The following is a 15,516-nucleotide window of genomic DNA, read 5'->3' as shown; positions in this document are numbered from 1 at the left end:
CTTAAAAACCCCATGAAATAATCTCAACCCCCACAAACCTCCCTCTCTTCTTCTGAGGGCTTTACACAATGCATTTTGCTGAAATCTTCGAGCTCTTGCATTCATTTTTTGTTTGCTTAAAATCCAAACAAACCTTCTCACCCCCCCCAACAAACTCCCTGTCTTCTTCTGAAATTTTTGACACAGTGTTTCTCTGCAGCCATCTTTGACCTTCTGCATCCATTTCTGAATGACTGTACCATTTGCCTCTAACAGTCTGACACATGTATAAGATTTTTCCCTAGTGCACAAATAAAGTGCAATTTAGAATGGGGGAAGAATATATATATGTATAATTTTCTTCCTGTACTGCAATAGGTTAGGCCATGGGTCATATAACCTCTTGACGCTACATGCAGAATCGTGAACTGTTAGGGCAGCCAAGAGTCATTCCCAGACTCACATTTGGACAATCCCACTCTGGCCTTGGGGCTATTGTTAAACACCAGCAAACTAATAGCGGACATGGACAAGGACATTTTATACAAAATTGGTTTTTCATTTAAGCCACAGGCTTTGAAACAGTTCTTGCCAAATGAAAAGGGCGGAGGAGAGAGATTTTTCAGCCTGCCACACACTGCTTTTGCCTTTATTTCTGAAGTCAAAGCGGGCAGAAATAAAAGAAACATCTTGTTCTTTCTTGGTCATGCTATGACCCCAGATGTCATTGACTAGGTGTGGCATGAAGGAGTCTAACTTTAATAGTTGGACTCAAAATGTCAAATGGTCCATATAGCACAGAAGAATGTTCTCTGTAAAGGAGGGTGCCTGGTGACCTTCCTGTAGGTAGAGGGTCTTGGGGCTATAAGATCAGACTACTCATTCCAACTAATTTGCTAGCTGCACATACAAAGTTGGTAGTGATGGTCAGATGGAGAGGCACTGGTGACCTAAGCTGGCTTTGCTCTCTGCAAAAGTGGATGTTGCTCTGTCAGTGGTCTCGGTTGTTTGCCTTAACAGCAAAGCTGCCCTTGGGTGACTCATTGCCACTCATTGCCCTTGCCACTCATTGGCTAATAAATGCACCATATAGTACAACTCAAGTCTGTGCAAATGTCCTCAAGGAGGTAAAACAATAACAACACTCACTACTATTCATTGGCTAGTTGTGAGTGCCGTTTCATTAAGGCAAGACTTTCTCTACCTGGTCTGCAGATGTTTTTGACTACAACTTTCAGTAAGTAAGTAAGTAAGTAAGTAAGTACCATTTCTAGAAAATTATTATTTTAGGGAAGCTTTTAATGTTTAACAGACCACTGTATTTTAATATTTTGTTGGAAGCCATGCAGAGTGGCTGGGGAAACCCAGCCAAATGGGCAGGGTATGTATGTATGTATGTATGTATGTATGTATGTATGTATGTATAAATAAATAAATAAATAAATAAAGTATTATTATTATTATTATTATTATTATTATTATTAACAGGGAAAATAATTAAGGAAGAGAGAATAATAATAACAGCAGCAGCAATCTGATAATACTAACAGTGGACTACTGTCAATTCACATTGCAGATACAGTGACCACCAGTGCACAAATATTAAATTAAACATGTAACTTAATATAAGCCCCCGCCCCAGATATACAAATTGGTATCCACACAAAATGGATGCTCATATGAAATATGTTTGAATGCAGCTAGGGCAATGAGGTCCTCAGACCACTGTGTGACAGACAGTGAATATTTATCCTTCCAGGCTGAAGGTAGAAGTCCCTGAGCCACTATTTGTTGTTGTTTAGTCGTTTAGTCGTGTCCGACTCTTCGTGACCCCATGGACCAGAGCATGCCAGGCACTCCTGTCCTCCACTGCCTCCCGCAGTTTGGTCAGGCACATGTTTGTAGCTTTGAGAGCCACTATAATGGCTCTCAAAATCCACTTTGGTTGTCTATCCATTAATCACCCTGCTGCTTCCATAATCCATAATTCCATATCATGTGAAGGGCACCTGGTTGGGAAACACTGCTTTATGGCAACTCGCCTGCCCCTTCCACTTAACCCTGATAATTATAACCAGAAATCAACTTCACACTCATGGGAATAGAGCAACAAGGCATAACCTCAAAGAATGAACAAATAACAAACAAAAGAAAAAAAAAGCTGGGAAAATATGTTGATGTCAATGAAATAAACCCAGAAGATGCCCGACTTTGACAAGCTTTATCACACCAGACAGTGTGCATCATATAATATGAAAATAATGGGGAAATAAAACAGTCAAACACAAGTCTCTGTGAATCATTTATCAATGATAAGAGACCAAAAAGTGCAAGATAAATCTGAAAGACCACAATAATGATTTAGTACTTCTTTATCAATGTCACCCTGGGCGTATCATAAAAAATAAAATAAATGTCGCAAGTATAAAAATTGAGTTTGGGTGTCATGAAATGTGGACTGTGTGGACTGGGAGTAGCCCTGGTGCCAGAAATGAAGTGGGGGCTGTTTTAAGCAGCAGGGATATCCCTAGATAAGCGTATTGCAGATATTAATATCATTCAGCCTGAAGCAACTGGATGCATAAAAACGGACTCCTCTTGGAATAAAACATTGTCCAGACCCATAAGTATTAATCAAAGCTTTACTAAGCGGAACTTCTTGAAAAACAGGTAGAAAACAATCAAAGATATATCCAAATAATTCCATAAGACAGATGCCTGTCCAAGGCATAACATACTATAGCTTATAATTAGAGCTGACAAACAGAGTTCTCTCTCTCTCTCTCTCTCTCTCTCTCTCTCTCTCACACACACACACACACACACACACAAACAGGCTCCATTAGCCTGCATTTCAGCCCAAGGCTATTGAGCTCCTTGGAGTGAGTCGTATACACAACTTTCTCCAATCTAGCTCTCCTCTAGCGTTCCCTTGCACTTTCTAGTGCGCTTTAGTGCTCTCTAGCTCCCTCTGTTATATGCTGTGGCTTCAAGAGACCTAGAAACATTGGTGAAATCTTCAGTAGAAATGTGCATGATTTTTTCAGCTTTCAATATTACTATCTAAATACCACATAATGTACCATTTTGCTCTGTCTTTGAAGCAAGCCTACCTTGAATGAGATCCTATGAGCGTTTGCGGGATTACAGTGCGCTAGATCACCATCTCCTGAAATTTACATAAATATTTAGCTACACACACACACACACACACACACACACACACACTGCAGGATGGGGTGCAAGGAAGGCTAGACAACAAAGAAATTATGAAACCAAATCTGTAGCAAACTAGGAGGGGCTCAAGAGCGCATGAAAGCTGAACAAACAGGCACGCTCTCTCAAATTACATCTCTAGTGATGAATCATTAGAATCCATTCCCCTTTCATGGTAATCAATGCCATCCAGACTGATGCCAAGGCATTGCTGCCCTCTAGCCTTTTATGAACATTACAAGCAACCCACGTTTGTTGAATGGCATTGAAAGTACCCCAATTAACGAAACTGGCCAGTTGGTTTTCCTCATTCTCCCCCCCCCCAAGGCATGGCTAATGCAACTGTAACTGCCAAACATTTCATGCCTATTGATTTTGTACAAAATTAGCACTGTAGGTTTTAATTGTGGTTTTGGACGTTTCATGGCTGTTGATTTTACCAGCAATCAAGCCTATGCAATTTAATGTAACTCGTTACTAAGCATGGCAATAATCCTACGCGTTTTTCTTTAATGGAGTTGCGACAGCTTCCCCTTTCAAAGGCTGCTCCCAGACTGACTGAGTGACTGGCAGACAGCTTCCTACACGGAAGTCATTTTGCTAGATGTGCCGTATTTTTTGCTCTATAAGACTCACTTTTTCCCTCCCAAAAAGTAAGGGGAAATGTCTGTGCGTCTTATGGAGCGAATGCAGGCTGCGCAGCTATCCCAGAAGCCAGGAGAGCGAAAGGGATTGCTGCTTTCACTGCGCAGCGATCCCTCTTGCTGTTCTGGCTTCTGAGATTCAGAATATTTTTTTTCTTGTTTTCCTCCTCCAAAAACTAGGTGCGTCTTGTGGTCTGGTGCGTCTTATAGAGCGAAAAATACGGTGCTTCTCAGCCAACTGCATGCCACTGTGTCACACCAGCTAAGCATGACGTGGCCAGCTGTACCCTTGGAAGGGAAGTGAGGGTGAATGATCTAGAAGAACGTGGAAAGGCCTTCAACCAGCTGACATCGTTCAGCATCTAAAGGAAAAGGGGGGTTTCCTTATATTTCAGTGATGCGGGATATTTTTAAAAAACATAATAGGCCCTCAATATGACAGGCTGTTCATTTTAACATGTCGCAGGCCAGAAGGCTCCCTGAGGTTCATCAGGTAATCTTTTCAAAACCCTGCTACTTTATAATAATTTATAATAAATAATAATTATGGGTGACTCCCAACAATTCTGTTAAAAACACAATAAAATATCAAAGATGTCTTCTAAAAGTCTGATAGTTGTTGTTCTCTTTGACATCTGGTGGGAGGGCGTTCCACAGGGTGGGTGCCACTACCGAGAAGGCCCTCTGCCTGGTTCCCTGTAATCTCACTTCTCGCAGTGAGGGAACCGCCAGAAGGCCCTTGGAGCTGGACCTCAGGCTGAACAATGGGGGTGGAGATGCTCCTTGAGGTATATTGGGCCGAGGCCATTTAGGGCTTTAAAGGTCAGCACCAACACATTGAATTGTGCTTGGAAATGTACTGGGAGCCAATGTGGGACTTTCAGGACCAGTGTTATATGGCTTATTGGCAGAAACATTTTAATTTGTACTGCACTTACACTTTATTACAATTGGAATAATCGTTCTCTGTAGCTTTATTACAATGGACATCCCTCCTCTTCGATCCAAGCATCTAAAATTTAATGGAATATTAAGCAGTAACACCACCATCTTATGCCAGTTTACACATAAGGAATCCCCAGTCCACTGCATTTTATGGGGTTTACTTCCTAGAAAGTGTGCTCAGGATTGTGTTCCAGTGGAGTAGCGTGCCCAGAGTAGGGGCAGGGTACCAAGGGTGAAGGGAGCCCACCAGCCCAGCCCAGCCCTCAACACCGACTCTGTTGGAGTGTCCCACCGCCACCAGACCCAAGTGGGGCCACACTGTGCCACCTGCCCACTCACCTGTGCAGGCAGGAACCTGGCCAGCCAGCACAGTCCCTGGGTTATCCCAGCCTCCCAAAGTGGCTCGAGGCTGGCAGGGTGGCATGAGAAGGATAACACAGCCATGCACCCTTTGATCCTAGCCTTGCAGACATATCCCAGCCTTGCAAACTGGATTGGACCTCATTGTATGCTGCCCAGAGACTATGGCATGTACAGTGGTACCTCGGGTTAAGTACTTCATTCATTCTGGAGGTCTGTTCTTAACCTGAAACTGTTCTTAACCTGAAGCACCACTTTAGCTAATGGGGCCTCCTGCTGCTGCCGCACCACCGGAGCACAATTTCTGTTCTCATCCTGAAGCAAAGTTCTTAACCCGAGGTACTATTTCTGGGTTAGCGGCGTCTGTAACCTGAAGCGTATGTAACCTGAAGCGTGGCCGACTCTGGGGTTGCGACGCTCATCTCGCTTTATTGGCCTAGAGAGCTGGCATTTTGTCCGCAGACAGCTTCCGGGTCATGTGGGCAGCATGACTAAGCCGCTTCTGGCAAACCAGAGCAGCGCATGGAAACGCCGTTTACCTTCCCACCGGAGCGGTACCTATTTATCTACTTGCACTTTGGTGTGCTTTTGAACTGCTAGGTTGGCAGGAGCAGGGACCGAGCAACGGGAGCTCACCCCGTTGCGAGGATTCAAACCGCTGACCTTCTGATCGGCAAGTCCTAGGCTCTGTGGTTTAACCCACAGCGCCACCCACGTCCCAGCACCACCCGCGTCCCATCCTGAAGCAAAGTTCTTAACCCGAGGTACTATTTCTGGGTTAGCGGAGTCTGTAACCTGAAGCATATGTAACCTGAAGCGTATGTAACCCGAGGTACCACTGTTGTGGTATATAATTTGTTGAAATGAATAAAGGAAATAAAGATGTCCAAAATGGGACTATTCAGTCTGCCTCCCAAGTTCTTAGAATTATGTCTGAATTATCTCTTATTATAGCTGTGTTCCATAAAGGGAAGGCATATCTTTACTTTAGAAATGCTTTGTCCCTAATATTTAGAAACCTCCATGTTTGATTCTGCGCTGTTCCAAGGCTAGAACTTGGCTCATTTCTGCCAAGAAATTGCAGCCATGATTTAGGACACCAGTCTGTTGCCATGGCAATCATTGTGTCATTACGGTTTTAGTGGAACAGACCCTCTGCAGGTAATAAAAATGAAGAAAATGGGCTGGGAAATAGAAATGCCTTGCTTTCGAATGATAAGTGATCATGAAGGAAAAATGACAAGAAAAAGCCATGGGAAAATGCATAGGATCTGATGGGAAAACACTATAAAGGAATTCGTGCTTCATAAAACAGATTAGTGCTTTTAGCCACATTAGCAGCATTTGGTTGCTGTTTTCCACACTCCAGGTTAGGCTATACTGTGAAATTCTAATACATACATGGGGGGGGGGGAGAGACAGACAGACAGACAGACAGACAGACAGACAGAGGATTCCTTACAGTGAATTATAATTTTGGCCAGTTGTCAAGAGGCAACTAATTGTGAATCAGGAAGATGAGGATTCACAATATGATCCAGAATGGCCAATAAATGAGTATTGGGCTTGGGTGAGATGGCAAAGTTAGCGTACTTAATTAGAGGAAAAATCATTGTCAACATTTATTCAGGACTGGAAACTTCTTATGCACTTTTTGCATGAAGAGAAAACGAACTTGTAACATTGGGATTTGGTTGGATTTTAATGATTGAAAGCTGTAGAGCAGAGAATCAGGAGTCTTTTTATCATTCTTTATCTTTCTTTAATCTCTTATCTCGCCTTTTCTTTTGCTTTCTCTATCTTTTGGTCTCTCTTTTTCTGTTCTTTTTTAGATCAAGTAGCTGTTTTATTTCAGTTTATTATAAAAAAGATACCTTGTAATGGGTATGGACTATTGCACATTTTTGAATAGGTATCAATAAATGAATTTCTAAAGAAGAAAATAAATAAGGGCAATAAATAAGGATACAAAGGTGCCCTTGGCTTGCCCCACTAAATCACTCTCCCCCATACCTAGTGCCCAGCTGATGTTGCTGTGGACTACAGCTCCTGCCATCCTTTACAATTGACCAGGCAGGAATGGGGGCTGATGGAATCAAAGTTCTGGAGGGTACCAGACTGGAGAAAGCTGCACATTTTTTTTAATGAAGGAATTCTCAGTGACAAAATTAAGGGAGTGGTGTATAATTGCAGCATACAGCAAATCTTAAGCAAATCAACCTGTGTGTGATGAGTAAAACAGGGTGTTGTGGTAAAAAAAAATTGTTTGAAAGGAAGTGCAGACCTGTTATACAATTTGAGAATGCAAGATGCAAGACTTTCCCAATCTCATAAGTTTCTGGTTGCTTTTTTGATTTCCTTGAGGTTTTTCAATATGTGATAAATGTATTTTTCTTTACACACGCAACCTACCAGAGAAATTTTACTAATTGTATTGAACCCCTTTTGCCTTCCTGAGTTAACCTCTCATATATCTCACCAAGCGAGGAAATTCACTTTTCATTTTACTTTAGGTGATTCTCTGTGATTCTGTAGTAATCCTACAGATGGCTGTCATGCTATACAGCTGGAGACAAATTCCTAGGGAAGGAAGGATCATGGTAACTCGACCTGTTATCCCCTCTTCCTCCTTTATTGCATTTTTTCAGCAGAGTGCCTACAGCAGGAATAACCCACTTGGTGCTGACCAGATTTGTAAACTGCAACTTCCATAATCCCTGGCTATGTCTTGTGACATGGAGAGAGTCTGTCACAAGGAGGAGAATGAAATGCCCCCATTTGTGCTTCAAAGCCAAGTCTACGTTGACGTTGCCTTGTAAAATGAACATCAGCCTTTTTGTGTGTGTGTGTGTGTGTTGTTGTTGTTGTTGTTCTCAGATTACTGAAACGGATTTTTACAATTTCCCTCAAACGGATATGAAGGAACGAGTCAACATCTGTAGAATGACGTGTGTCTGTACGAAATAAATAATATATGTCAAAATCCTTAAAAGGCTGCTCCTATCAGAAGTGGCACCCTGTTTCCCTGGGAGACAGCTCAACCATTTATCTAAATTATCTTGGTAATATGACAGAGTGATTGCTCACTAATGGCCAGTAACAGTTTTCTTTGTCATTTTCCTAGTCATTACCTCCTCTGAATGAACTCCCGAATAAGCTTCTGAGGCATCGTGACTGGAATATCAAGCGAGACTATTCCGATTCAAACCGCTGTACCTAGATATCTGGCCTTTCCTCTCTCACACCATTTTCATTTATGAAAAATAATACTCTTCTATTACAGAGCCCGATGAGCTTAGGAGATATTTTACTCTTAAACAGATTAGAAGCAATATTTATTTTTCACAGCTGTCTTCTGTTTTGCTGCCGACACATAATACACAGTAGCTCCGCTCTCCGAGGCTGTTGACGGTATTTATTGGGGTTTCTCTGCCTAGATGGCTGCAATTTTTTCCTTTTGTTTGGTTTGGATGTTTAAGTCCATTTGCCCTTTTTGCCGGCTGTGGAGAATTGCTGATTACACAAGGCCGCCTGAATCTAATTTTCCCTGCTGAGTGTTTGAAAAACCTTTAGCTGAAAGCTGGCACGTGGGCAGCCTCCAACTTCTCAAAAGGTTAGTGATCTTCCAGATCTTCAGATCTGGCACATATTTTCCAAGGTGTATTTATACTGATTGATTTGACATATTTATTGGCCATCTTTCCGGCTTTCAAATCCTCTCAAATCCTTCCAATATGTCAACAGTGGCAATAAAATAGCAACAAAGCTATTTGGGTCTCATTTTATGATTTCAAGACTTGGAAGTGCCCTCACATTTGTTGATTTTTAAAGGTGCAACTGTATTTCATATCTGAATAATAACTTTGGCCCAAATGACCTTAAGGACTGTTTGATCTCTTCTGCTGCACCTCATAATCTGGAGCTGACAGTAACATTAAAGCACTTTTGTTCATCTGCAAATATGGAAATTGACACACAGTCCATTCTGACAGAGATGGGGAATTTGAAGTGAACTCTGGATAAGAAGCGGATTAAGTGTACTCTCCATACTTATTCATCCTTACTAATAACCATTCAGAAGGGGTCCTAGTCTATTGCACCCTTAACTTCTTGATTAATCCCACTCTGACACCATGGACCTCAAGTTTAATATTGCAACGATCCAGTTCTCATATCATGCCTGTTTTGTGTGCCTCACTCTTTCAGAAAGAGAGAGAGATGCTTTCATCTTGGCATAGTGCATAGTTCTGCAAAAGTTCCGGTTTGTTATTGCCTGTCACTTCTGCTCAAAGTAAAACTTTAGTTAAATGTGTGGAGGAGAATACCTCATGGTTAGGGTTGTGCACCAACCACAACATTCAGCTTGGACTCCACAGTTTGCTGTTCTGGAAAATAGCTTGTTTTGGCCTGAAGAGCTGTGGAAGCTGCCTGATACGGCTCACATCGGAATCTCAATTCATTAAAAAAATGAAGTTTTGCACAGCAAGTTCTATTATGGAGAAATTTAAAATAGCTATACTGTTTGTTGTTTTGGACAGATTTTCATTAAATCCCCCTGACTGGATACAGCCTGCTAAATTAAGAACAAATGTGTGAGCTGGGCATCTTGGAAGTTTTATTTATTAAATGAAACATATATACTGTTGGGTGTGGGGGGGGTTGGGTTGTTGTTTTTTGCAGAATTGGATGAAATTTGCAGGCTTGTTAGCTCTGAGCCTCCCTGATGGGGGATGGGGCTTGGCAGGGTTGGCAAGCAAGGGGCTGCAACCCCTTGCATTTAAAATTGTTATAAACCTGCCCTGGGACCTTAGGATGAAGGGTGGAAGATAATTTCTCTAAAATGTTAATACTTCTACTAATAAGTACTATTCACCTTATTTCTATTATTGTAAGTTTTTTAAAATCAGTTTTTAAATATTGTGTTTAATGTTGCAACTCAACTTGGGACCTTGGGGTGAAGGAGAGGCAATTAATTACCGTACTAATAATATGGGGTAGGACAGGAATGCTCACCTGACCTTTGGCCACCAGCACTGCCACGTTTACAGGGAGGGGGAGAGAAGTGGTGGCAGGGAGGTCAGTGTAGTGCAGCTGCATTGGCAGAGTCAGTGCGGTGTGCCTGCCAGTGCACTTACACCATGCTGACCTCACCTCTCTCCTCTCCTTCCTCATAAGTGCAATGTCTTCAGTGACAGGACATCAAGTATGTGCCACATGGACCACTACTGGTGTTGTCTACAGGGACTCTCTAGAGTTTTAGTCAAGAGTCTCACCCAGCCTTCCTGGAGACACTAGAGATATAGCTTGGGACCTTCTGCCTGCAAGGGCAGGTGTTCTGCAACTGAGCTATGACCCTCCTGAAGAGTTGAACAGCCTACCAGCTTCTCCAGTTCCTCGAGTGCCATGTTTATAGGGTCACTTATTCAAGGATGAATAACTAGAGCAAGCAGGGTGTTGCCTTTCTTTTGGTTCTTGGAACTGCCTGCTACTGAAGTTATTTAAGGAGCCCCTCACAGCGACTGCCATCTGGATTGTAGCCACATTCCCTGTTGTCTATGATCTGGGACTAATTCATCTTCCTGAGAGTGTTGTATTAAGGGAGAGCAACTGCTACCGCTGCCAAGTCTTGCCTACTCCCTCCCCTTTCTTAAGAAAAAAGCCTAATTTGCAAGTAAAACAAGTTTTAAAATGACACCGGCCTGCCAAAAGAGCGACAGCCGAGCCATAGATAAGTATCTCATCAGTGCTGTAGGCTGCTTGACCTGAGTTCAAACGCTTCAGAGGAAAACATAAACATTGCCACAAATGGGCAGTAAATATGTCACCAGGCCCTGCTAAAAACCAGCGACAAGGCCCCATTGCTGATAAAGGTTTCCCCCTTTCCCTCCCAAATATATGACATTTGGCCTTTTCAGTGCATGTGAAGATAAAACGAGAGCTATGTCTAGCTGAGTTTTGGAGAGAGAGAGAGGAGGAACACAGAAATATGAGTATCTGATAGGATGGTTGACCCCTGCGACTCCAGTCTCTGGAAATTTAACAGCATGCATTAAATGTTGTGTAGGTGGCCATAGAGGAGCTCCTTTTGTGCAAGCTGTTCACCATGTGGTTTCAGCCAGTCAAATGGAGAATGAGCACCCCAGTTGAAGACAGCAAATGGACTGGCAAAATGGCTCCACTTCACTGTGTTCCTATAGAGCTTTGCATGGGGTGGGGATGGGGGGAGAAGATTATCCTATTGAATGGACTTTTCAAAGAAGCCATTGACTAACATGGCCCTAGGCACCAGATACACACACACACAGTGCTTTTGGGGGCAAAAAAATGGGGTGCTAGTATTCATCAATAATCTATTGATAAAGGTCCTGTGGGTGCCAGCACAAAACGGCTGCCATGTTGTTTCGTTGGCATCTGTCTGTCTCAGGAGACAATGGAGGAGTGCTCCTTGGGGGTGAAGTCAAGCTGTTGGCAGGTTGCAGTGGCTGCTGTGGCTGCAGAGGCCAATATGGGAGAGACATGTTTTCTTGCAGCTGGGGCAGATGAAGGCGTTTGGTTGTGCTGCTGCAGATGCACCATGGCGTTTCTTCTCTCTGCGCTCCTCCTCCTCTGGTCACCGCCAGCAAAAAAAAAAAAGATGTCAGCACTCTGTATGGGTGAGTATTGTCACAGAAAAGCCATCTCTCTATCTAAGGGTGCCAACTTGGACTGGGGGGCCCAAGTATGCCCTGCCCTGCATAATTGATCATATGAGGTAGTGCATGGACAATTTGAATGGCAATGCCCATCAACTTGCCCCCCCCAAATGTTTTATTGGGGAGGAGGTTGAAGAGCTCTTGGCCCCTAAGAGTTGGTATCTATCTATCTATCTATCTATCTATCTATCTATCTATCTGTCATCTATCTATCTATCTATCTATCTATCTATCTATCTATCCTCCACAAATTTACCCAATTTTCTTTTAAAGCCATCCAACCTATACCTGAGAAATATCATCAGCTGCCATCCAAGGCATTGCTAGCAAAATTAAACTACAATATCATTACTAATTAGTATTTTTCTTGTGCTACATTTTAGGAAACAGTCCAGAATTCCACAGCCAAGCCTATTGGAATTCAGAGGGCATATGATTTAGAGAGGCATCTTAATCCCTCTGTAAGCATCAAAGAATGGTAAGAAAGAAACAGAATGCCTTTGACTATGCTTGACAGAAATAATGTGACCATCAGTCAGAGACAGACATTTTTAGGATGATGTATTTGCATAACATGCAATGTTACATCCTGGGCTGTGTCAGCTAATGCCTGTAAACATATCACAGTTTCTCACTACTGGGGGGGGACGGGGACTCCTTTTGGTGTCGTTGCAAGAATTAATCACAAATTCAGCCTGCCATATCCAGTCTGTTTTTGTTTTGTTTTGATTTGATTTAAGGAAAATTCTACAAATGTTTACTGCTGAGGGCTGTAACCTTACAATGGAGTCCTATACTCAGAAATAAGCCCTATTGAATCCAGTGGGGCTTACACCAAGGTAAATGAGCATAGAATTGAACCCTCATTCACTTGCAAATCCTAAACAAATTTGTTCCTGTCTTTTGGGCAGTGGGAGGAGTGCATTTCAGACTTCCACTTGCATTGGCTGACTACCAGTTCAGTCGTACGCGGTGCATGAGCTTCTAGGTTAATAACACACCACCTTCCCTTCAGCTCCAGTTGCCTAATCAGCCTGAAAATGGGGTCCTTGAATAACCTGAGGCAATGCTCACAAAGGCCCATTGTTCCTGTCAGCAGCCATGGCAGTTTCTTAAAGCAAACAAAATTCCAGGATGAAAGCACCAATGTCACATGGAAGCCGAGCCTTCTAATTACAGATGTGTGTGGGCCTGCACAGTCTACCCAGCAGTGGCAGAAGATAATACTCTGCACATGTTCAGAGTCACTCTTTGCTGTAACTTCGCATGATAAAAATCCCATTCAGAGTAAGTTCTGATCTTACTCAAAAGATTTCTAATGGGCTTCCTGTGCAGTAACCAGCATAGAGGGGTTAATGCCATAGAGTAAGCTGTCCTGCCAGGCTTAGCCAGGTCACTCCCCTTCCCCTTGGGAGGAAGGTAATCAAGCCTATTGTTGTACTTCAGTCTGTCTGAAGAAGCTCAACCTGTGAGGTCTGAGCTGGTTGCCGCAAGTTCAGACCACATTTCTTTAACAAACTTTGCTTTGCTTCTGTTGGGCTCGGGCTGATTTACAAGAGGAGATACCAGTACTTGTACTTCAAGTACTTCAAGAGGCAGAGGGCTGACCTCTTAGCTGCTGCTTTCCATAGGGGTGTTTTGCTCCCTTTTTACCCCTCTGCTTTCCACTAACTCTTCTGTTTCATTAGGCTTGGCTTCCAGCCATTTTGAACATGTAATCAGAAAGAAATGCTCATAGACCCACATGCTTGTAGAGTTGTAATAGACTCTGAGGATCATCTAGTCCAATCCCCTTCAATGCAGGAATCTCAGCTAGAGCATCCATGACAAATGTGGCCATCCAACCTCTGCTTAAAAACCTCCAAGGAAGGGGAGTCCATCTCCTTCCAAGGGAGTCCATTTCACTGTCAAACAGCTCTTACTGTCAGAAAGTTCTTCCTGATGTTTAGTTGGAATCCCCTTTCTTGTAACTAGAATCCATTGGTTCAGGTCCTACCCTCCCGAGCAGGAGAAAACAAACTTGCTCCATCTTCCATGTGACAGCCCTTTAGATATTTGAAGATGGCTATCATATCTCCTCTCAGTCTGCCCTCAATCTGTCTCAGAGCCAAGGGATTAGTGGTCAGACAAAGATGAGTCATCGGAGGGAGAAGAGGGAGCAGACTGAGACAAGGAGATATTGGAAGCTGAAGAGGCAACAGGATTTAGTGAGCAGGAGGAGGCTGTGACAGAAAGCAGTTTGGAGGCAGGAGAGGAGGGGGGCCAGGGGACAGAGATGAGGCAGGTTGCTGAATAATCCAGGGAGTCTCCCCCTCCTGCTGCAACCAGCTCTTCTGTCTTCAGTGGCATGGGCTACCCCTACCAGATCGGTCTCATCTGCAAGTCTGATGAGCATTCCCTCAATTCCTTCATCCAAGTGGTTTATAAATATCTTGGACAGCAACAGGCCCAGGACAGAACCCTGTGGCACACCATTTGTCTTCCCCTCCCCCTGTCTCCCAGAGTGATGAGGAACCATTAGTGAAAACTCTTTGGGTCTGGTCAGTCAACCAGCTACAAATCAACCTAACAATCACCTGAATTTTATCTTTACTGCTAAGGACAATGCACGACTGTAAGTAAAGTGTACTTTAAACTTACCTCACTGTGCAGTCTGTTTCTCTGAAGGACGGGTAATTGAGGCCAACTGCCTCAAGCAGCTGGAATGTATTAAAAGAAGGCTTAGAAGCCTATTCCTATGCATCACTAAATCTGCTTGATGGGGTTTAAACTCTGTTACTGGGGCTGTTTATGTGTAGGCCCTGAGTTTTTAAAAACAGGCACCAGCCATTTTTCTTTTGTTTGCTAACCCACACAAGTGTGTCTGTAAAGGATTAAAAATAATTAATATAGTCTCTTACCCGTACCCATCAATGTTAACATTCCATTTTAAACTAAAAATGTTGCAAAAATGTCTTCCCTTCACAAAATATACCCAGCACAATAAATAGAATCCTCTCCCAAAAATAAATGACGTTGGCTGTGTCATCTATGTACTTCTGTATTTATTTTTCATTTACTGTACTTTCTTATCACCACAATCTTCTGCTTCAGCATATTTTTTTCCTCAGCAGGGGAAAAAAATCAATGTCAGAATCATTACCTCAACCGTCAGATGATGAAAGAAACCCTGTTCCAAGACAATTTAAAAAACCAATAGACCCAAGGATTCTTCTAAGAAGATATTGTTGTTTTTTGAACTATGAAGTTACAGTCTGTCTTGCTGTCTAATTCACCATACTAATTGCATTTGACCTTGAAATATGGGTCCTGGTAATTATTACGGTATATTTCTCAAGGAGTATGAGAGACATCAGAGCTGTTGTGATCTCAGCCAGTATATACTAATTGTCAGTGGTACCTTTTGGGATACTGGTGATTTAAACAAATAATGATAATGATAGTCAATCCAAATCAGTGAGAGCTCCATCAGTAGAGCATGAGACTCTTATTCTCAGGATTGGAGGTTTGAGCCCCACGTTGGATAAACAATTCCTGCATTGCAAGGGGTTGGACTGGATGACCATGGCGTCCCATCCAACTCCACAGTTCTATGATTCAATCCCTGGCAGCTAAAGAATTCCTGACAGATGGCCATCCAACCTCTGTTTAAGGAGAGTTCACCACCTTCCCAAGTAGTC

The 15,516-nt window shown here is 42.8% G+C and overlaps 1 long non-coding RNA gene across 1 annotated transcript; it reads left to right on the top strand.

The window, feature by feature from the left end:
* The first annotated feature begins 8,264 nt into the window (after positions 1-8,264).
* On the top strand, positions 8,265-14,668 carry LOC309515456. The gene is made up of 3 exons (XR_014212489.1): positions 8,265-8,757; positions 12,220-12,314; positions 14,339-14,668. It is a non-coding gene; the product is annotated as an uncharacterized lncRNA (long non-coding RNA).
* Positions 14,669-15,516: the final 848 nt, after the last annotated feature.

Source organism: Podarcis vaucheri, assembly GCF_965113315.1.
Source record: "Podarcis vaucheri genome assembly, chromosome: 12".
In the NCBI taxonomy this organism is placed as follows: domain Eukaryota; kingdom Metazoa; phylum Chordata; class Lepidosauria; order Squamata; family Lacertidae; genus Podarcis; species Podarcis vaucheri.
The sequence above is the reverse complement of the archived record's forward strand: the minus strand, read 5'-3'. Positions and strand labels throughout refer to the sequence as shown.